Source organism: Aotus nancymaae, unplaced genomic scaffold (genome assembly GCF_030222135.1).
Source record: "Aotus nancymaae isolate 86718 unplaced genomic scaffold, 86718_ANA_hifiasm-v0.15.2.pri h1tg000065l, whole genome shotgun sequence".
Taxonomy (NCBI): Eukaryota; Metazoa; Chordata; class Mammalia; order Primates; family Aotidae; genus Aotus; species Aotus nancymaae.
Window position 1 is genome coordinate 807,647 of NW_026988480.1, and position 22,489 is coordinate 830,135.

General features: G+C 42.7%; 1 pseudogene; it reads right to left on the reverse strand.

The window, feature by feature from the left end:
* Positions 1-20,901: 20,901 nt before the first annotated feature.
* On the reverse strand, positions 20,902-22,157 carry LOC105722112 (heterogeneous nuclear ribonucleoproteins C1/C2-like; annotated as a pseudogene).
* Positions 22,158-22,489: the final 332 nt, after the last annotated feature.

Genomic DNA, 22,489 nt, shown 5'->3' on the forward strand with positions numbered 1-22,489 from the left:
AGCTCGCGCGGGCCGGGGCGTGGGGAAAGCTGGGCGGGAGGAGGAGGGACCAGGCGGCGGAGGAGGGATCGGGAGGAGCAGAAGAGGAGGAGAATGCGAGGAGGAGGGACGAGAACCAGCAGCGGGGACCCAAGGCCAGCGGCCGCCGGAGGCGGTGGACAGCGGTGGCCCCCGCGGGACCCGGGCTCCGGCAGGAAAGGGGCGGCGCGCAGGAGGGGAGCGGGTGCCCTGAGGAGTTAATTTCCGAGGGGGGCGTTCCCAGCACTGCCCCTCTGGACCCAGTTTCCACGGACTTGCAGGCCCAGCTTATGCCGAGGTCGAGCCAAATCCGTGCCAGGGTCCCCTTCCCCCTTTCCCTTCTTTTGTCTTACAAAGCAAACTTGTACCAGCTTTGGACAGATTGGCCAAGCCCTAGAGCCAGCGTCGGATAATGGCACCAACGGGGAATCTGCTCCTTTATTCCGGTCCCCATCTCCCCTGCAGCACCCCGGGACCCTCGCAGGGCTCAGAGGCTGGCCTGGCAGCTGAGGCGGTCGCAGTGCCTGTGCAGCAGGGGTGCCAGGCGTCCGAGGTGCTGATCCAAAGACCGAGGGTCCTTCAGATCCCGTCAAGCACCCTCGAAATTGAATGAAATGAGGGCACCCAACTCCGAGCGCAGATACAGGCCTCCTCAATGTTTACTGCAACCGGCCATGGGTACTTTGAAGCCAATGTGTGAGGCACAGTACTTCGCAAAAGGGAAGCTCTTGGAATAAAGGCTTGACACAAACAGCCGTGGAGATACTTTAAGAAAGGCTAAGTGTCCCACTGCCCTGGTAGCTCTCACAGGAGAAGTGCCAGGGTAATTCGCGGGGCTTTGGCCAGAAGAAACTGAGCTGCTTTGGGCTGCAGGAACTTGAGCTACATTCCTTCTTCAAGTCGACCCTCTCCCCACTGTTACTTCCCCTACAGGAAAAATGTCCTTTAGGTCCATGTTACAGACCCCTCCTCTCCACAAGGTTCACTAGGACTTTCAGGCCTGATTCAACAACCTGATCTCCCGGCTCTGTCAGGAACCACAATCCTGAAGTAAGTGGAGCCACAGACCTGCCCTTGGCTGTCTCTGGAGGGGAGCAACCTTGCTTCTTTCCTTCCCGTCCAGCAAAGTGTCTGTGCCTGAGTTTCACACCCTGCAGCCTGAACGGTGGGGTTTTCAGCAGGGCAAGCGCAGACACGGGGCTCCTCACCGCCGGCGCAACCTGGAACTTCCCCTGTGAATCAGGAGAAGTAATTTGTTCCTTTGTTTTAATGAATCAGGACAGCCACTGCGGGTTGAAGTCAGCCCCTGGATGCAGAGGCTGTGAAGGCTCTGCAGGCACGTGTGTGCTTCCTCCACATATGCACACCTGGGCTGAAAGCAGTCCATATAGAAACACAGAAAAAACAAAACCAGGGAATGGCAAATGGGAAGCACAACAGTGGAACGTAAAATGAAGACAGGACTGAGTCTTACAATAAAAGACATGAGTACAGTGAAGTCCTCTGCATTCAGTTAACAAGGATCGCTGTATTTTCTGTCAAGGGAATGTGACTTGTGTGCACAAGTCATAACACAAATCAATTTATGTTAAGAAATGTTGAGCGTATGATAAAAATATATTGTTTGCTAAGAAGAACGATGGCAAGGAAAACCCAGCGGTCCCCCACCCCGCCACCAAGTGGAAAACTGCTTGGGGCATTCTAAAGTAGCAAGACAGAATATATAAATTGTACACCGATTGAAACAATTCTTTAAGCACGGGATATGTGACCTGTCCCGGTGGCTCCTCGTGGAGAATACTTTCTAGTCTGTCCTTGATCAGTGGTAAGCAGGCACTAGCTGCCTGCCTAGTTTATCTTGGTTCTATGAGAAAACACAGAACACTGGCTTATTAATAATAATAATCGCCTGTTCAGAGAGAATAACTATGTGGGTCAGAGTCTGCTGGAGGCCCTCAGCCTGGAATGCTGTCAGCCCCTGAGGCTCTCAGCTTAGAAGGCTGCTGGCCCCCGGATAGTTCCACTTTGCTGTTGTATCCAGATGTCAGCTTCTTAATGCCTTCAGCACCGCCTGGGTGATGGTCTCTATGGCTGAGCTGGACTCGGTAAATTTAAGCTATACCTGAATTTTAAGACTGCACTGGAATTTCTTGAGTGCCCCAAAAAACAGTGTGTAAGAACATTAGTTCTCACTGCTTTAGGACTTTATGAGAAAATAGCCTTCATAGGGCAGCTTGTATATTCTTTAATGTGATCCGATGGCATCACAAGAAACGGAGCTTTCGGCAAAGAATTACTAGAGACACACAGCACACTACTGGGATGGATTCCAGTGAACGGAGAGGAATGGGTTTGCTGAACATCCTTCTGTGAAATCTATGTAAAGTTTGCTTTTCTTCTTTGACCTTTTGATATATAAGCTGACATTCAGGTTGACTTTGTAGTCGTTGGCCAGTACTTGGAGTGTGCTGATAACTGTGTTACTTAGTAAGTGAAAACTATGGCTGAGCAGGCAGTAATGATGTCTTCTTGAGAGGGCTAAGGAACCTGGCACGGAGGGGCCCTGAACAGCAGGGCTCCAGCTGACAGTCTCTGCAGAGCATGGTCCCAGACCATCACCGGGAAAGAGGCCGGGTGCCGTGTGCCACCACCACAGGATGACAATAGTGGCCCAGGTGCTGTGCTAAGCATTGGTCAGACTAAGCTTATCTGACAACCTATGAGCTGGTTAATACTTGTATCTGCCTTTTATAGCAATGTGATGCTGTGGCCCGGAGAAGTGGCCAGGATCCCAAAGCGTACTTGCTAGTATGAGAGGCAACTTTGAACCCAAGGCAGAGCCATGTTCTATCCGTCTTGTACTGCCCTGCTTATAAACCTGAGACAAATGATAATGTCAGGACCTAAAGTTCTATTTCAAAATAGAATTTTAGAATAGAGTAATACCAAAATCTCTGCTTGGTCAAAAAAATTCTAGATAAAGCCTTCATGTATGCTATATTAGCAAGTATGCACTAAGACTCTAGTATTTCCCTTAATAAATCTTGTGTCTGTCAATTTTAATAACACAGATGGTTTTGTCCTTTTGCCAGCTGTACATGAGAAACTTTCTTTTTTCCTCTGATGAGTGGTTATCCTCTTAGAAGATGTTTCTGAGTATGTTGAATAGGAGTTTAGTCTTGTCTATAAAGAACATGGCTCTGAATTTCCTAAAACTAAATGCTTTGTGGAAGGGGAGAAGAAACAGGTTATTTGGCAGGGTGAAGACATGAGGGCTTGAAATATTCTAAGTTCCATCTTAGGCAAAAGGCATTTGACCACCTGTTTTCTCTGGCTTAGAGGTCAAAGCAAAGATTGATTAGGAAAAAAAACACAGTGGCAGATTTTAGACTTTCAAAAGCTGGATTTTGTAAACTACTAGAGCTATATAAAAGTAGAATAAGCTATTTCAGAGTGAAAAGGGCTTTTTATCTTTAGAAAGCTTTTTGTGCGAGAGCAGTAAGTACCAATGGAGGTTGTGAATTAAGGACTGACACAGATTCCTTCCAACCCTAAAGTTCTTTAAGAAAATGCACTTCTAAAATAGGTTTTCACTTAAACGTATGTTCACTTGACAGCTCTTCTAAGAATATATGTTAAGGAGACATAAGAATCTGGTAACAGCTTTGCCTCTAGGGAGGAGAATTAGGTACCTGGGAGTCAGGGGTTTGGAGGGAGACTTGCGTTTCACTTGTTTGTCCATCTCTACCGTTGAGATTTTGTACTAGGAGCATGCATCACCTATTTCTGCAAGGTAACTGTGGCCCCCGCTGAGGTTCAAGGGCACTCCTGGGGGCAGGCTCTCATGGTTTCTGAGTCTGTTTATTCCTTCTCCTTGAGAGAAGTCATTTGCCTTGAACTCTAAGTTGAGACTCATCTCTAGCTGAATGTGGAAGAAGCAGCTTTTTCAAGGAATAATGTGCAGACAGACAACTGCTGAACCGTTTCTCCTTTGCATGCTTAATCATCTCTAGAGTTGAGGGTTACATGTCACTGTAAGAAGCACGATCGGCACTCCATTCCAGCAACAAGTAGAAAGCTGAGCAAGCTGAAAAATTAACAACTCTTCTTAGATCTTTCAGAGAATTGAGGTCATAGGGCAAATCACTGTCCCCCAAATTGGAGAGACAGGCAGACACAGAAGCACAACCTCCAGGAACAGAAACCAGCAGACAGAAACCTCCAAGGACCCAGTGCCGGATGGGAAAGTTTGCCTTGTAATTGAGAAATTGCGGGAGGCTCAATGTGGGCAGCTCTGCAAGTTGAGAACTCCAGGGGAGCTCAGTCATGGGGCAGGGTGGTATGAGACACTTGAGAGTGTTACCTCCTGGAGCTCTGCCAGATCCTTACAATGAATATTAGGGGGAAGATCTCATCATGCTTCTGGCAGTGGGAGGAGAAGAGGAACCATTTTGAAATAGGTCGGCCCAATCCAGAATGCAGTGGCATGATCTCAGCTCACTGCAACCTCGACCTCCTGGGCTCAGGTGATGCGCGCATCTCAGCCTCCTGAGTAGCTCTGACTACAGGCATGCACCACCGCACCTAGCTAATTTTCTGTAGAGATAGAGTTTAGCTGTGTTGCCCAGGCTAGTCTTGAATTCCTGAGAGATGGAAGTTTTAAGAAAGACTTTAAAAATTCTAGAGATCAAAAACACTGTAAAAGAAATATAGAATGCTTTTGAAGTACACATTAGTGGGCTGAACATGCTTGAGGAAAGAATTTCTGAGCTTGAAGATATGTAAACAAAAACTGCCAAAATTGAGAAGCAAAAATAAAAATGACAAAAAGAACAAAACAGAATTTTCAGGAACTGTGGGGTAATTACATGTAATGGGAATACTGAAAGTAGATGAAAGAGAGAAAGGACCAGAAGCAGTATTTAAAGCAATAATACTGAAAATACCTTCAAGTTAATGTCAGACAACAAATCACAGATTCAGGAAGCTCAGATAACATCAAGAAGATATACGCCAAGAAAATTCAAACAAACAAATCATACCTAGGCATATCATATTCAAACTTCAGAAAGTACATGATTAAAGAAAAATTCTTAAATGAAGCCAAAGGGAAAAGACACTTACAGAGGAGCCATAAGAAAATACCTAGAGAGAAAACTAGAATTATATTCAACGTATCCTCAGAAATCATGCAAGCAAGAAGAGAATGGAGTGAACTGGTATATGTCTTACTCTGGGCTTCTGTGACAAAATACCATGAGATGGTTTACTTGTAAACAACAGAAATTTATTTCCCACAGTTGTGGAAGCTGGGAAATCCAAGATCAAGGTATGTGCAGATTTGGTGCCTGATAAGGGCCCTCTTGCTGATAGATGGCCATAATTTCACAGTGCCCTCACATGGCAGAAGAAACAAGGTAGCTCTCTGAGGTCTCTTATGGCACCAACTTCATTTGTAAGGGCTCCACCCTCATGACATAATCCTCTCCCAAAGATACTCCCTCCTAACAACATCATTTTCTGAGTTTACATTTCATCATGTGCATTTTGGGGGTACATAAACATTCAGTCCATTGTAGTATATTTAAACCACTGACATTTAAGGTAATTATTGACATAGTTGAATTAATATCTACCATAATTTTATATATATATATATATATATATATATATATATATATAATTGCACTTTGGGTTCTGGGGTACATGTGCAGAACATGCAGGATTGTTGCATAGGTACATACATGGCAATGTGGTTCCTGCCTCCATCCACCTGTCACCTATATCTGGCATTTCTCCCCATGTTATCGCTCCCCAACTCCCCACCCCCCACTGTCCCTCCCCTAGTTCCCCCCAACTGACCTCAGTGTGTGATGCTCCCCTCCCTGTGTCCATGTGTTCTCATTGTTCAACACCCACCTATGAGTGAGAACATGCAGTGTTTGATTTTCTGTTCTTGTGTCAGTTTGCTGAGAATGATGCTCTCCAGATTCATCCATGTCCCTACAAAGGACACAAACTCATTGATTTTTAAGGCTGCATAGTATTCCATGGTGTTTATGTGCCACATTTTCCTTGTCCAGTATATCATCGATGGGCATTTGGGTTGGTTCCAATTCTTTGCTATTGTAAACAGTGTCACAATGAACATACGTGTGCATGTGTCTTCATAATAGAATGATTTATAATCCTTTAGATATATACCCAGTAATGGAATTGGTGGGTCAATTGGAATTCCTACTTCTAGGTCCTTGAGGAATCTCCACACTGTCTTCCACAATGGTTGAACTAATTTACACGCCCACCAACAGTGTAAAAGTGTTCCTATTTCTCCACATCCTCTCCAGCATCTGTTGTCTCCAGATTTTTTAATGATCGCCATTCTAACTGGCGTGAGGTGGTATCTCAATGTGGTTTCGATTTGCATTTCTCCAGTGATCAGTGATGATGAGTATTTTTTCATGTTTGTTGGCTTCATATATGTCTTCTTTTGAAAAGTGTCTGTTCATGTCCTTCACCCACTTACCATAGTTATTACTATTTTCTATTTGCTGCCCTGCTCTTCTTTTCTTCTTTTCTTTTTATTTATTAATTTATTTATTTTAGAGGTAGGGTCTAACGGCCTTCTATGCAGGAGTGAAATGACATGATCACAGCCCACTGCAGCCTCAAACTTATAGCCTCAAGTGATCCTCTCATTTCAGCCTCCTGAGTAGCTGGGACTACAGGCACATGCCACCATGCCTGGACTTTTTTTAAAAAAAATTATGGTTTGTAGAGATGGGGCCTTGCTATGTTGCCCAGGATGGTCTCAAACTCCTGGTTTGAAGTGATTCACCCCCCTTGGCCTCCCAAAGTGTTGGGAGGAAAAATCTAGGGCAACTGATTTTAAAAAGTTATAAAAGGATATAATTGCTCTGCTAAGAAAACAGAGACAATTGAATTATACAAAATGCTATGTAAAACCTAACAATTGAATTATACAAAATGCTATGTTCAACATTTGAGAAAATCAATTAATGGAGTCCATCACATCAATAGATCATATCAATAGATTCAGAAAAATTACATGATCATATCAGTATATACAGAAGAAAACATTAGACAAAATCCTATACCCATTTGTGATAAAAATTCTCAGCAAACAAGGAATAGAGGGGAATTTCTTCAACTTAATAAGGAAGAGCTACAAAAACCTACAGCTAAAAACAGGAACAAGGCAAGGATATCGGCTTTCACCAGTGTTTTTCAGCTTTGTATTAGAAATCCTAGCTAACGCAAAAACACACGAAAAATAAATAAAATGAATACTGATTGAGAGGGAACAAATAAATCTGTGTTTGTTCACTGATAACATAATGAATTATCTCTTAGAAAATCCAGAGAAAGAGCCAACAAAAAAGCTCTTAGAACTAATAAGCAGTTATAGCAAGTTTGCAGGATACAAGGTTAATATACAAAAGCCAATCACTTTCCTATATACCAGCAAAGAACTAAGGGAATTTGAAATTAAAAACATATTACCATTTACTTGAACACCCTCAAATGGAATACTGAGGTTTTGAATATAAGAAAGTATGTATAAGATCTATAAGAAAAAACCAACAAAACTCTGGTGAAATATATCAAATAACTAAGTAAATGGAGCAATAGTTTGTGTTCATGGTCAGGGAGACTCCATAATGTGAAAATGTCACTTATTCCCAACTTGATCTATAGATTAATCTCACTCAAAATCCAAGGAGGTTATTTTGTAAATATTGACTAAATGATTCTAAACTTCATATGGGCAAGCAAAAGATCCAGAATAGCCATCTCAATATTGGAGAAGAACAAAATTGGAGGATTGGCACTACCTGACTTCAAGACATATACAACTAGAGTAGTCTGGACAGTGTGGTATTGGTGAAAGAACAGACAAATATATCAATGGAACAGACAGAACAGAAATTGACTCACATAAATTTAGTCAACTGATCTTTGACAAAAGAGAAAAACAATATAATAGAGAAATATAGTCTTTTCAACAAATATTGCTGGAACAAATGGACATCCGCATGCAAAAAATAAATGTAGATACAAACCTTACACACTTCATAAAAATTAACTCAAAACTGATTGTACATACAAATGTAAAATGCAAAACTATAAAACACCTAGGAAATAACGCAGGAGAAAACCTAGATGACCTTAGGCATGACAATGACTTTTTCAATGCAAAACCGAAGGCACAATCCATGAAATAAATAATTTATAAGCTAGAGTTTATTAAAATTAAAAACTCTGCTCTCAGAAGGACAAAGTCAAGAGAAGAAGACAAGCCATATACTGGAGAAAAGTTTACAAAATAAACATTTGATAAAGGATTGTTATAAAAAATATACAAAGAACTAAACTCTTAAAACTTAATAATAAGAGAATAAATAAGCTGATTTTTAAATGCACCAAAGCCCTGCACATAAACCTCATCAAGGAAGATGCACCCATGGCAAATAAGCATATAAAAAAATGTTCAACATCATATGTTATTTGGAAATTGCAAATTAAAACAATTGTGAGATACCACTACACATCTATTAGAATGGAAAAAATTCAGATCAGTGACAACATCAAATTCTGATGAGGAAGTGAAGCAACAGAACATCTCATTCACTGCTGATGGGAAGGCACAATGGTACAGCCACTTAGGAAGGCAACTTAGCAGTTTCCTATAAAAGTGTACATACTCTTACCATATGATCCAGTGATTTCTCTCCTTGGTACTTACCCAAATGAGTTGAACACTGTTGTCCACATAAATATGCTCATGAATATTTATAGCAGCTTTATTCATAATTTCCCTAACTTAGAATCAGCTAAGATGCCCTTGTGTGGATGAGTGGATAAATAAACTATGCAGACAATGGATTGTTAATCTGTGTTGAAAAGAAATATGCTATCAAGCCATGAAGAGAGATGGAGGATGCTTAAGTGCATGTTCCTAGGTGAAAGAAGCCAATCTGAAAAGGCTACATACTTTGTGACTCCAGCTGGTCATGTGCCACATAATGACATTTCAGTCAACAATGGAACCCATATACAATAGTGGCTTCATAAGATTATAAAACCATCTTTTTACTGTACTTTTTCTATGTTTAGATATACAAATATTTATCATTATGTTACAGTTGCCTACAGCATTCAGCACAGTAACGTGCCAGATAGGTCTGTAGCCTAGGAATTTAATTAATGGCAACATTTAAAAATCAGAAGATTTTACATTTCAAGTGTAGATTTTGTGTTTCTCTTGAAAAATGGGAATGGGAATTGTTGGCCAACTGTGTCTGCTTTCATGGAAGACGGCAAGTGGCTAAATGGTAACTATCCCCCTTAAAGGTGCGTTTGATCTCCAGTTCACACTGGAGTTGCCATCCTGATTCTCTTGTTCATGAGTCTGTAAGGTCATTGCAGGCATTAGAGTTTGCAGCTCTTGTCTCTCGTGGTTAAGTCGTGGTAGGGTCACTTCTTTATAAGCATGCCTCTTATCTCTGCTTTCCCCTCTCCTTATCTTTCTTTCTTAACTCATCTCTCTCTCTCTCATCTCATATGTGTGTACATGTCTTTGTTGACAGATTTTTGTCTAGAGGCCATAATACATTATATATCATGATACCTCTCTTTAAATTGCATATTTGAGATATGGAATAATATTTAAGCACAAATATTTATCACAGCTCATGATTATCCTTATAGGAAGACTTTCTAAAAACCAATTATACATTCCGGGAGCAAATTCAGTCCTATTGCAGAACGAAGGACCTACTCATTCATTTATGGTACATGTGGAATGGCCACGTTCCATGAGCTGACCACGTGCTGGCTTTGCAGGTAATCAGGGGTCGGGGATGGGGATTTAGGAAGGTGGATGGAGTCAACTTCACTGCCAACCTTACAAAGCAGCAAGTTTTGTCTGGCTAATTTGTCTATAAACTGTAATAAGTGAGAATGAGTGCTTACTAGGACACAATTAAAGTGACATTTTGAAACATTTTAGCTGTGTCTGACTTCATTATTTTAATTATTGTAATTATGTCTAGCCTTATGTAATAAAGGTCCTGGAGCAAAGACATATTCTCAAGCTTATATTCTTCTAAGAAGAAACTCAAGACAGGTCACCAACTGAGAAAATTTTGTCACTATTTTTTTTTTTCACCGGAATATAAATGGAGAGAATGAAGCTTTCACCTATACTTCAATAGCTTTTGAGAGGAGGTCTTCAGCAGTTACTGTCCAAGTGGCATTTTTAGATGGCAGAAGATCTGGAGGGTCTGCAAGTTCAAAAATATTGTAGGTTAAAAATGACAGTGCTAGAGAAATCCAAAGCAAATTGGTGTTCTATTTCTGCAACTGAATGGAAAATTAGAGTTTCTAGGGCCCCTCCAAAAACTCAGCAGAAATTCTTGCAGTCATTACTTCAGAAGAACTGAGCTCACAAAGCCTGAGTCATTGAAACAGACCTGGGAGGGACCTCACAGGTAGTTCTTTGCCATTTTTTAGATGACAAGGTAAGCACCTTGTCCAAATTAATTGTTTCAGAAAGAGACAAAGGATTGATAAAAATATTTTATTAATAAAATAAAACACATAGGCTTTTTGAGGGTTGTTGGCTATTTTATTAAAACTGAGAATTGGAGTAAATGACATTTACTTAACACTCGTTTATCAAGAGCCGGAGGTGGCAGGGGATACAAGGTCACTCAGTTCCTGCCCTTGCAGAACTTATAGTCAACCTACAAAAAGTCACCTAAGCTGACCAGGGGTGTGTGTGTGTGTGTGTGTGCACGCGTGTGTGTGTAAGACTAGAAATCTTTCTACTCTTCCATAATCAATTTCACTGGTTTCTCAACACCATAAAAAGGATATTTGTTATCCACTGTTAAACGTCAAACTTAACTAATTAGTGGTGACACAAGCATTAGAATCATCAGTGCCTGCATTTAGGGAAATTGCTGTGTCATTGGAGATTAGGGAGGTGTTCTGACATCATGGCATTTAGTTTTGTCACCTGCTAAGATCATTTGGCAGGTGTGCACTGCCTTTCCTGCTTAGTAATCTCACTGAGGCTAGTTAACTGTAGCCTAAAGGAGCAGTGTAGACCGTTTCTGTAATAAGAAGCATCTGGTTTTTCTCCCCATTGGTGGATGGTTCTTGGCGGTCCTTGGAAGTTAGCTGTAGGCTTGCATAACCCGCTGATGGAAAGACTCCTGTCACTCTTGGACAGAGGCTCCCAGAACCTGGTCATGCCTCCCCAGGTCATCTCCCCCTCCCTCTTCTTGGCCAGTGACCTCCTTTTCAGTCTGGGCCCAGAGGGAGGGGAGCAGCCCCTTGGGCTGTACTCCTAGGTTGCATTTTGACGATGGGTGTGTGGAGAGAGAAACAGCCCCTCATTAGGCTCACAGGAGGTGCGGGTTGTGAGTCATCATATCACAGCAGGCCTTAAAATGTATACAAGAAAGTAGTCAATCCCTTGTTAAATATTTAAATGATATATTTTATATATGCTTAAAATTAAATTATTTTATGTTTAATATGTAAACATTCATACGTTATATATTTCTATAGCATGTACGTTGTCCACACACTCATTGGTTGTATTAGCGGCAGAGAGTGAGAGAGAAAGTGGAGTAACCAAAAGAACAGGGGCCCGAAAATGCCAGGGCCATTTGCCATTAACTGTGGCTTTGAGCACATGATATTTTCTCAGTCTCTCCAAGCAGCAGGCTCGCATGATCCTCTGTGGACTGGGATGTATATTTGCACACAGCATTGCTCTGGCTTGAAGTAATGCAAGGACAGCAACCGGGACATGGTGGGCTCTTGAGAGAACCATTAAGCGCAGGCGTTTTTTCCAGCTGAAGCGTTGCCTATATAAACTCTTAAAGGGTTGCTCTTCTTTCCTTTTCCTGGAAGTTGTATGAGCAGCTCTGTATATGTAAATAGAGGAAAAAAAAAAAAAAAGCCTGGAGTCCAGCCCATTAGATTTCTCCTTCAGTTAGTCGTCATATGAACAATCAAAACATAGAATTAGTTATTATTTTTTTTAAGAAGAATCCTTCAGCCTCAAATGGCGCAGCTTGGCAGGTATGACTTTTCTGCGAGATTTCTCTTTATGAACTTTGAGGACTACACTGTTCCTTCCTTCAAAAGAACTGCTATTTGCTGCAGCAGCAGAGAGGGAAAAAGGGCTGCGCGGGTCCCAGTGCAGCGAATGAACTGGCCTGTCTTTCAAGGGCTGGGGGTGCCTCGGGGTCAGCGCCCCTGCGCAACAGCTCCCTACTGCGTTCTTCAGGGTAGCTGTGGATCCTGCGTCCCTTCACGTGGGGTGGGGTGTGGGTGGGGGCCTCTGATCCCGGGCTGACCCTGGGGTTTCAGAGCAGGTGGAGGTGACCGCGAGCTGCGTGCTTGCGTGCGGCCTTCGAGCCTGGCCGGGAAGAGTTCCAGCGCTGGGAGGGCGTTGCCCAGGCTGCGGGCGGATCTCGGGCGCTGGGCCCGGACCAGGGGCATTTTACAGTGCTCTGCCGGAGCCCGCAGGACCTTCCAGGCCTCTCAGCCTCCGAGGCCGTGCTCGGGGAGGCAGTGAGTTGCGCTGTGGCGAGTTCACTGCCCGGCTCTTCACTGGGCCTTTGCTAGTAAGCTTCAGTGTCTCACTGCTTTGTTTCAGCACTTGGGCTCTCCCCCGACTCCACGCCAAGGAACTTATTGATTTCTTTTAAATCTTTCTGTTTTAATTGAGGACTTGGAGGCCACATTGGCCAGGGAGGGGTGAGTCTCCCCTGATTTCTGCAGGATGGGGGTGTGCTGGGGCGGGGGCAGGTATTGTATGCTTTGCTTCCTTTCCTTTTCTGAATTTGGGGATGTTTTTCGAATTTGTTTTCCAAATTATTAGGTGGTCTGCAGTGGCTTTGCCCAGCACCTGCCACAGAAGTAAGAGGTTGCATAAGTCGCCTGGGAATCTGGCTGGGGTCCCCACTCCGCGGGCGGCAGGGAATGGGCAGGTGCTTCGGCCTCCGGTGCTGGATTTAAAACAGTGGCTTCAGCGCCCAGCCCCACCATCAGGGCCAGGTCTTGAGCTGGTGACTCCGCAGCCGAGCCCTGAGATCGCCCTCCTCTCCTCTCTAATGGGTGTTTCTGCGCTAGGGTTTCTGCGGACTGCGAGAGGGGCGCCTGGCCGGCTGGCCTGCCGGGCCACAGCAGTCCCTCCCGTGGACTCTGAGCCTCCTCGCTGACCTCAGCCAAGCCCGCCCTGCACCCCACGGCCTCAGCTGACTCGGACCCCCTGCTCTGGCTGCGTGGGGCTCACAGGGATGTATGAGAGAAATGCCAGCCTTGGGTTCGCAGGACGGGACACATCAGCATCCCTCCAGGCCACCAAATGTAACTCACTCTCCAAGAAGTGGGAATCGGCAGACCTTTGACGCAGTGCTAAGAGATTCTCAGAGAAGTGCCCCACAGGAGCCGGCACACCCAGCTCCACAGCCCATCTGACCCGAGGGTGACCTCACAGAGGCCGAGTGTTCCTGGGGAGCTCCCATCTTCCACAGGAAACCCTTGCCCCCGAGCTGCAGAGCCGGGAAGGGAAGCTGCCTTCACCCACCCTGGTGGCTCCACATTGCAGGGCTGAGGAGCTCAGCTGGCTGTGTTCACTCAAGCGAGGCCTCTGCTTGGCTTTAGGAGACCCAAAGACCCCAAGCTCTAGGTCAACATGAAGATAAATTCTGTGTCATGGGGCAGTTTCAACGAGCAGCGCTGGTCAGGGCCTGATCTTGCACAGGACCAAAGGCTGCTCAGAGGATGGGACAGCAGGGAGCCTGTTCTGGATATGCAGAGCCTCTGCTTGGTGGCGAACTCCAGCCAGCCGAATCCCCTGCGGGGGCTCCTGCCCAGCCATCTCCAAGCCTGGGGTTCTGGCGCTGACATATTGCTTGATGCAGAGAACAGCAGTTGTGCCTCTGCCTTGAGCAGATGGCTAGCTTGACCCAGGAGCCACCCCAGGAGGCTGTGTCCTCCGGGATATTCATTCACAGAAGCCACTAAGTCCTTTTTAATCTCCAGAGGTAACCTGGATGCTCTTCTGGTCTGACTCAAGATGGCTAGGAATGCTCATCGTGGTGTCACCTCTCACGGGAGCTGTGGGGTGTGGACGTGTGCAGAACAGACCTTTGCCTTGTTTCCAGACCATGTTTGGGGTTAGAGAGAAAAGTGAGCGGGAGATGGGCTTGAGCTCTTTCCAGTTCAAGGTGAAGTTGTTTAGTTTGTGTAATGAATGCCTCAGTCACATGTGCATGTGTGCACTTGGTCGTGAGACTTTGGCATTGCTTCCTGTCCAATCCCCAAATTGTTAACATAGTTCCCAGCACATATTTCAGTGGGTAAAAAACTGCCAGTGAACAGCCAGCAATCGTAGATATTATGGAATAGGTGTTGTGCAGTAAAATGAAGAAAGGGTCACAGAGACTGATGCCTCCTAAATAAGATGCTCAGGGAGGGGCTAACAGAGAATGCTGGTGTGTCTGGGAGGAGCAGCCTTCCCAAGATGCAGGACTCTGCCTTGTTCACCTAGAGAGCTGCAGGGAGGCCAGTGTGGCTCAGTGAAGGGGAGCATGGGAGAGGAGAAGGGGATTGTATAGGGGAGGGGTCTTGTAGGGCCTTGGCAGACTATTGTAATGTTTTCAGCTTCTATTAAAAAATAGATGGGGGCTGGGCACAGTGGTTTACACTTGTAATCCCAGCACTTTGGGAAGCTGAGGCTGGAGGATCACTAGAGCCCAGGAATTTGAGACCTGCCTGGGTAACATAGTGAGACCCTGTTTCTACAAAAAATAAAAAAAATCCAGGTGTGATGGCACATTCCTGAAGTCCCAGTTACTCTGGAAGCTGAGGCAGGAGAATTGCCTGAACCCAGGAGGCGGAGGTTGCGGTGAGCCGAGATCGCGCCATTGCACTCCAGCCTAGGTAACAGGAGCGAAACTCCTTCTCAAAAAAAAAAAAAAAAAAAAGCACAAACAAAAAATGGATGAGAAAAAACTGGAAGACTGTAACAGACAAATGTCATGCATCATCAACTTGGTCTTAGTGGGATCCTTCTTCCAGCCATGTACAAAAGGAAAGTAAGGCAGGTAAGAGGCGGCTGCAATAGTTTAGGTCAGACGCAGGGCTGGCTTGCAGCTGTGCAGCAGGCCGAGTGGTGTGATTGGATTCTGCTTGTATTTTGGAGGAAGAGCTGACATGAATTCTTGACAGATCACATGTGAGGCATGAGGGACAGACAAGCCAAGGGTGACCCCAAGGTTTTGATCCGCAGCTTGGTGATGAGACTTGACTGAGATAAAAACAGGGAGGCAGGAGAGGTTTGGAAGGAGAAAACCCAAGTCTCCTGTGTTTGAGGTACTTTTTAGACTTTCAAGTGGAGGTATTGAGCAAATAATTGGATATGGAGCTTGGGCTTCAGGAGAGAGATCCAGGCAAGAGGCAAACATTGGGGTCATCAATATACAGTTGCTATTTAAAGTGTTGAGATTAAGCCAGGTCATAAAAAGATTAGAAGAGAAATTAAATGGCAAGGAGAAGAGAATTGAGTCTTGAGCCCTGGGGCCCTACAAAGGGAAGAGACCCAGGAGATAAGGAAGGAGCAGAGACACCAAAAGGGAGGGATATGATTATCCTAGATCAAAGGGAAGAGAAGCCATTAATCAGCCTTATCCAAAGCTGCAGATAACTCAGTGAATTCCAGCAAATGAAATGCCCTTGGTATCCTTATCAAGAAAAAGATTCTTGGGAGTGATGAGGCAAAACTCTGATTTGAGGGGTTTTAGTTGAAATTTCATTAAATCTATTGGAATATTTGGGAAGTGTTGATATCTTTACAATATTTTCTGTGCCACCTTATACTATTAAATCTTCACATTGTCTTCCCATTGATGTCTTTTTATTTTCATATATTTCGTAGGCAGACATCAAGTGAAAAGTTTGCGTGCGAGGGATCTGAAAGGTGTCTGTGGAAGGAGGATGGCAGGATCGTGCTTATCCTTCAGGCAATTGCAGTGGGGAGTGAGGGTACTGAAGGGGTGGGCATCAAAGCAGAGTGTCTAAGGGTGCCAGGAAGGAGGAGGAAGGGAACAGGGTGGCTGGCAGGCGTCACTACCAAGGCTTGCCTTGGAACCAGTGAATGAGATCAGCCCTTGACAAAAGTCACCTGCTTCTGTGTTTTATTAATTTAACTTCATTTAAATTTTGAATGCTGAATTCACTTGGCTCAAAATTAGTTTTAAAACTGTACAGTGAAAAGCCCCATCCCATCTCCAGCCATCATTGAAGATGATCACGCTATTCAACTTCTTGGGGGTTTTAGTTTGCTTTCTGTTGCTTATAACTGAATACCTGAAACTGAGTAACTTATAAAGAAAAGGAATTTATTTCTTACATTTATGGAGGTTGGGAGGTACAGGACTCGGGGATTGTATCTGCTGGGCGCCTTCTTACTGGTGGGGCCCTCTGCAGAGTCCTGAGATGGTGCAGGGCATCTCATGGTAAGGGAGATGAGCATGCTACATAGCATGCTAGCTCAGATTCCTCTTCTGCTTATAAAGCCACCAGCCTCACTCTCATGATAACACATTGATTCATTAATCTAATCCATTAACTTCTTAATAATGCCACATTGGAAATTAAGTTTCAGCATGAGATTTGAAGAGGACATTCAAATCATAGATGAGTTCTTCCAGAGATAGTCTCTATATACACAGTGTTCTTTCCGCACTAAAAAAATATGTAATAATATATCCTGGAGGTCATTCCATATCAATACTCAAATGTTACTCATTGTTTGCTGCCTGGTATATTATTTCTCTCCCTTCCTTCCTTCCTTCTTTCCTTCCTTCCTTCCTTCCTTTTCTTCTTCTGTCTTTCTTCTTTCTTTTTCTTTCATCTTTCTTTTTCTTCTCTCTCTCCTCTCTCACATACACACACATTCTCTCTCTGCCTGCCTATCTATCTATCTATCTCTCTGTCTATCATCTATCTATCTATCTAAGACACTCTAAATGGATCCAGCTTATTGTATGTAACTATACCTCTATTAACTTGAAGTTAATTTATTTACCTGGCTTCCTACTGAAGGACACTTACAGTATTTCGATACAACTAACTGAATAATCTGTAATACTATTTCACACATTTGCAGGCAGAATTTTTCAGTGTTTTGTTTCTAATTTAAATAAAAATTTTATTTATATTCTTTTAAAAGATCTACACTTTTAAAATTAAGATAAATTTCTATGCAATAAAATTCAGGCATGAAATGGTTTTATCTCGTTTTTGCATTTCTTTATTGTCTAATGGCATCAAGCTTTGTTAATGTACTTCTTAGCCATTTATCTTCAACTTAATGGAGATACAGTTTACAAGCAAAAGGCTACACTATTTAGAGTGTCCATTCAAAGTGCTGTGACACTGTGAGCATCACCACAGTCGAGGTGCAGGTTGTTTCCATCACCCCTGAGAGGTTTCCATGCTACTTTGCAAAACTCTCTGCCTCTGCCCATGGCCTCACACAACTACTGACCTATCTGATGTCACTATAGAATAGTTTGTATTTTTTATAATTTCAAAAAGAATCATTTAGTATGAAGCATTTTGTGTTTGGCTTTTGTCACTCAGCTCACCACGTTTCTGCATTTATCGGCAGTTTGTTTCTTTTCACTGCTGCGTAGTACTCCATTGTGTGGCTCTACCACCTTTTGTTTACCCATTCACCATTAGTCAAAAAAGAAGGAGGTGGCACATTTCTCTAAACACTGTTGTATCTCTTCAGACTCCAAAAACTTGGCACAGTGATGCTTTTCATCAGTGTTTCGGGCCTCGACTAGTTTCCCTTTGGGTAAGATCTAGAAGAAGGTTTGGAGGGATAACTGTGGGCACCTCAGGAGGGTGTGTGCCCTGCCATCTCCTTGCCGTGTCTAAATCCACATGAAATGAAACAACAGAAAGTTAGTTCCTAGTGGATATCACTTTGTAGTCAAATGTATTTGATTGATAAAGAATACCAGTCACCTAGAATTTACGAGAAGAGTGCATCTCTTGCCTACACCCTACTTAAGATGGAAATCATGGTATTAATTAGTAAATTAAAATTGAATATTTATTTTTCTTCTTGGGTAAGGGCGGGAGCACTTTTTCAGACTTCTTGGAAAACCATGGGAAACTAAATGCTGATGAAATTGCACAGCTTATTTCTCATAAAAATACTAAATAAATCACTTAAAATGTTTAGCTGTAGATGAAATAAAACTCACAGAGCTGTCAGAATTTACAATTAAACTCATAGAGGTGAGGAAAAGTACACACATAATACAACGTTAATTACCAACTCAACAGGAGCCTTAACATTTTTGATTAGTTAGGTATATAAATTACAGTAATCTATTTAAAAGGGCTTAAAGTAAATGTGGTATTAAAAAGATATTTAACGCCTATCTAAGATAAAAATATAAAAGGAAATGGAACATACTCCATATATTTTATTTTATTTTATTTATGTATGTATGTATGTATTTATAGACAGTCTCATTCTTTCACCAGGCTGGAGTGCAGTGGAGTGATCTCGACTCACTGCAACCTCTGCCTCCCAGATTCAAGCAATTCTCCTGCCTCAGCCTCCTGAGAAGCTGGGACTACAGGCACTCGCCACCACGCCCAGCTAATTTTTGTATTTTTAGTAGAAATGGGGCTTCACCACGTTGGCCAGGATGGTCTTAATCTCTTGACCTCGTGATGCTCCCGCCTTGCCTTGGCCTCCTAAAGTGCTGGGATTACAGGCACGAGTCACCACACCTGGCCAAATAATCCATATATTTTTAAAAGTTGTGATGGGAAAAGATAGCAGAGAATGGTAACTAGAGAGTAGTTTAAACCAAATTATAAATGACAGTGAAGAGTGAAGCAAAAGACCTCAAAATAAATGGACACGAGGCTGCGCATCGGGGCTCATGCCTGTAATGCCAGCACTTTGGGAGGCTGAGGCAGATGGATCGCCTGAGCTCCGGACATCAAGACCAGCCTGGGCAACATAGTGAAACCAAAAAATACAAAAATAAATTAGCTGGGCATGGTGGTGGGTGCCTGTGTCACAGATACTTGGGAGGCTGACATGGGAGGATGGATAATTTGAGGCTGGGATATAGAAACTGCAATGAACTGAGTTTATGTCACTGCACTCCAACCTGGGTGACAGAGTGAGACCCTGTCTCAAAATATAATAATAATAATAATAATAAATGGACATAAAATGTGTATGTTAAATAGGAATAAAACAAATAGAGATAAAAAATATTTTTCTTTCTTAGGAATCAAAGAAGAGGAAGCTTAAATTACTTTTTAGTAATACATATAAATAAATATGTAAATATATTATATATATATAAAATGTATGTTTATATAATGCTGGTGAGGTCAAGATGAAAGCGGACATTTTCCTTGCTGGTAACTGTCTTTAAGTTTTTAAGACCAATATGGCAAAAACTTCAGGATCCACAAAAACGTATCCTTGAGCCCACTGAGTCTACTATTAAAGATCTTTATTTTATAGGAGTAGTCCAATACTAAAGTTCATGCTCTGCTAACTTTTCGGTACATGACCTAAATCTCCTTTCATCATGAGTTTACACATCTTAATCCACTTCAGGATGTGCATTGTGAAAGCAAAAATAAATTTTCTCTTCTCAAAAGTAATTTTAAGCATGTGTTTCAATATGGTAGAGTGTATTAATTATTGGCATAGAGATTAATTTATCAGAATTATTGGTTCATTTTCCTTTGTTGCTATTTTAAATTAAAAGATGAGTTTTTTTTAAAAATATCCCAAACCAACCTAATGACCAAAAAGAGGTAATGGAGAGAAAGAAAGAGAAATGGAGAGTTGACACAGACAACTTGAATGTGGGTAAATGGATAAAAGTATTGTTGAGACACTTTTGACCATGTATTCTGTGTTGGTAATAAACTCCACCTACGGCAATGACAAAAATATTACTGGTAAAGTCTAATATATTTCCTAGTTATGGGTGATCAGCCTGGAAGTGTGAAACCCAAATATGACATTTTAAAATAAATTCTTTTTCTCAAATTCTAGGCTTTTAAGTGAGTAAATTTATAACTAATGTGTTGGTGTTTCTACATATGAATTGTTCATACTAGTGTTGAAACATGCATTCAGTCCCAGCTTCATCACAGTTTATCAGCTAAGGTATTATCCAACTCTTTTTAAATCTTAGCAAATGAGAAAAGAGTTGCTTAAGCATTCATTTCTATTAGTTTTTTTTTTTAATGTTTTTTTTTTTTCCTGGTTTAATAAGGACTTGTTTATTTTGAAGAAAAAAGGTCCCAAACATCAGGCTGTTCACAAAATTAACCCACAGTATCAACTTTAGAAAACAAATCTTAAGACTATAACACTAATTATTTTTCTAGAGGATGCATTTGACATGCCAACTCTCATTCACAAAAATACATGGTTACATTTGTGTTGAACTGCCCCACACAGCACACTAATGTTGGGGTGTAACACACATACTTCTAACTCAAAGCTGCTTTCAGGAGCTACTCAATTAAATGAGATTGCCTTTGCAGTTAGGGAAGCAACTACTGAACATATGTATGAATGAAAAGAACTGTACTCCCTTCATAACAAGAGATTATTTTGGAGACAGTTGATAAAAACCATACATCCTTTTTATTGTTAAGTCATAAAGAGGTATCAAAATTAAAAGCAAAAATTACAGGGTAAGACTTAAAACAACTAGGAGCGTCAAAGGAAGTGAAAATGGGACTAGGTGCAGGGAAATATGAATTAATGAACGTGGGAAGGACAAGGTTGGGAAGAATAGTGAGCATGTGCTGAAGATACTAGGGGAGAGGATCTGGTGAAAAATTTGATCTCAGACAAGCGCCTAGGTAAAGAAATAATGGGATAAGATTTCTAAACCCCACTATGTGCTTAAGAGTCATCCTCACCATTGGCGCGGTCTCTGTCATCCTCTCCTTCCTCAGCCTCTTTTTCAACATCCTTGATCAACTCCAGCTGGTCATCCCCCCGATCTTCATTATCGTCACCATCCAGTGGGTTCCCCTCCTCAGCAGAGTCATCTGCAGCCCCCTCAGACTCCATCTGCACATTAGTCTCATCTTTCTTCACGGAGCTGCTGCTCTGCTCCTCTTCTGACTTACCATTCTTCATCTCTACTGCTTGTTTGCTCTGTTCCTTTTCCATTTTTTCCAGGTTTTCCAGGAGAGAATCCACTTTTTGTTTTATCTGGGTCAGTTCCTTCTTAATGGCCTGAAGGTCATCTCCTTTCAACTTTCCAGACTTGGAAGATCCCTGCTGTGCATTCAGAATTGAAGCCACTTTTGCCCCTTCGTGAGGTGTTTCCTGATACACGCTGACGTTTCAAGGGCACTACGGCCCAAGCAATAGGAGGAGGAGGAGGTACACGTGCTGGGTAACTGTACATCCTATCACAACAATCCCGTTGAAAGTCATAGTCCAAGTCAAAAGAGGAGCTGAGTAGAGGGGATGGAGAAGGGTGTTCTGTTACTGACCCGTACATCTCTGCTGCAGATCGTTTCACACCTGCTTTTCCTTGGTTCACTTTTGGCTCTGCAGCCAGGTTAATATCTAAAACCTGGCCAGCAATCATCCTGCCATCCTCTCCTGGTACAGCAGCCTGGGCATTTCTCTCATTAACATATTGAATGAAGGCAAAGCCCTTATGAACAGAGCAGCCCACAGTTTTGCCAGACTTTGAAAAGATTGCCTCCGCATCAGATTTCTTGACCACGAGAGTGTTGAGATTCCCAATGAACACACGGGGAGTTCATGGAGCGAGGATCTGTCTTGTTGGTAATGTTGCTGGCCATTGTGTTTGATGATAAGGTTTCTCACAAAGCTGAAAATGTAGCTGAAGATCAAAAAAATCTCACAGGAGGAAGGAGGGAGAAGAGATTCGATTCTGAGTCTCCTACTCCCGGGTTCTAAGTGCAGAAGCCGACTGCTGCTGGAAGTCGGCAACGCGGACACAACCGCTCAGTCTTCATCTCTTCACAAAATGGCCCCCTCTTTTTTTTTATCTTTAGATTTCTTAGCTGTTGAAGCAAAAAGAGAAACTAAATCCCAGATACTAAACATGTAGAATAAGAAGTTCAGGACTCTTTCATTTTCAAGTGACAGAAAAATAAAATACCCAGAATTGACTTAAGCCAGAGAGAGAGAGAGAGACAATGTTCAGGCTTCATTTCTAAAAGCCCAGAGTGTGTGGCAGGTGCAGCTTGTGACAGCCCGCGAGCCAAATCTGGCCTCTGCCTGCTGGAGGTCCGGCCAGTGAAGGATGGTTCCTACACCTCTTAAATGGTTGGGGAGAAACAATCAACAGAAGAACAATCT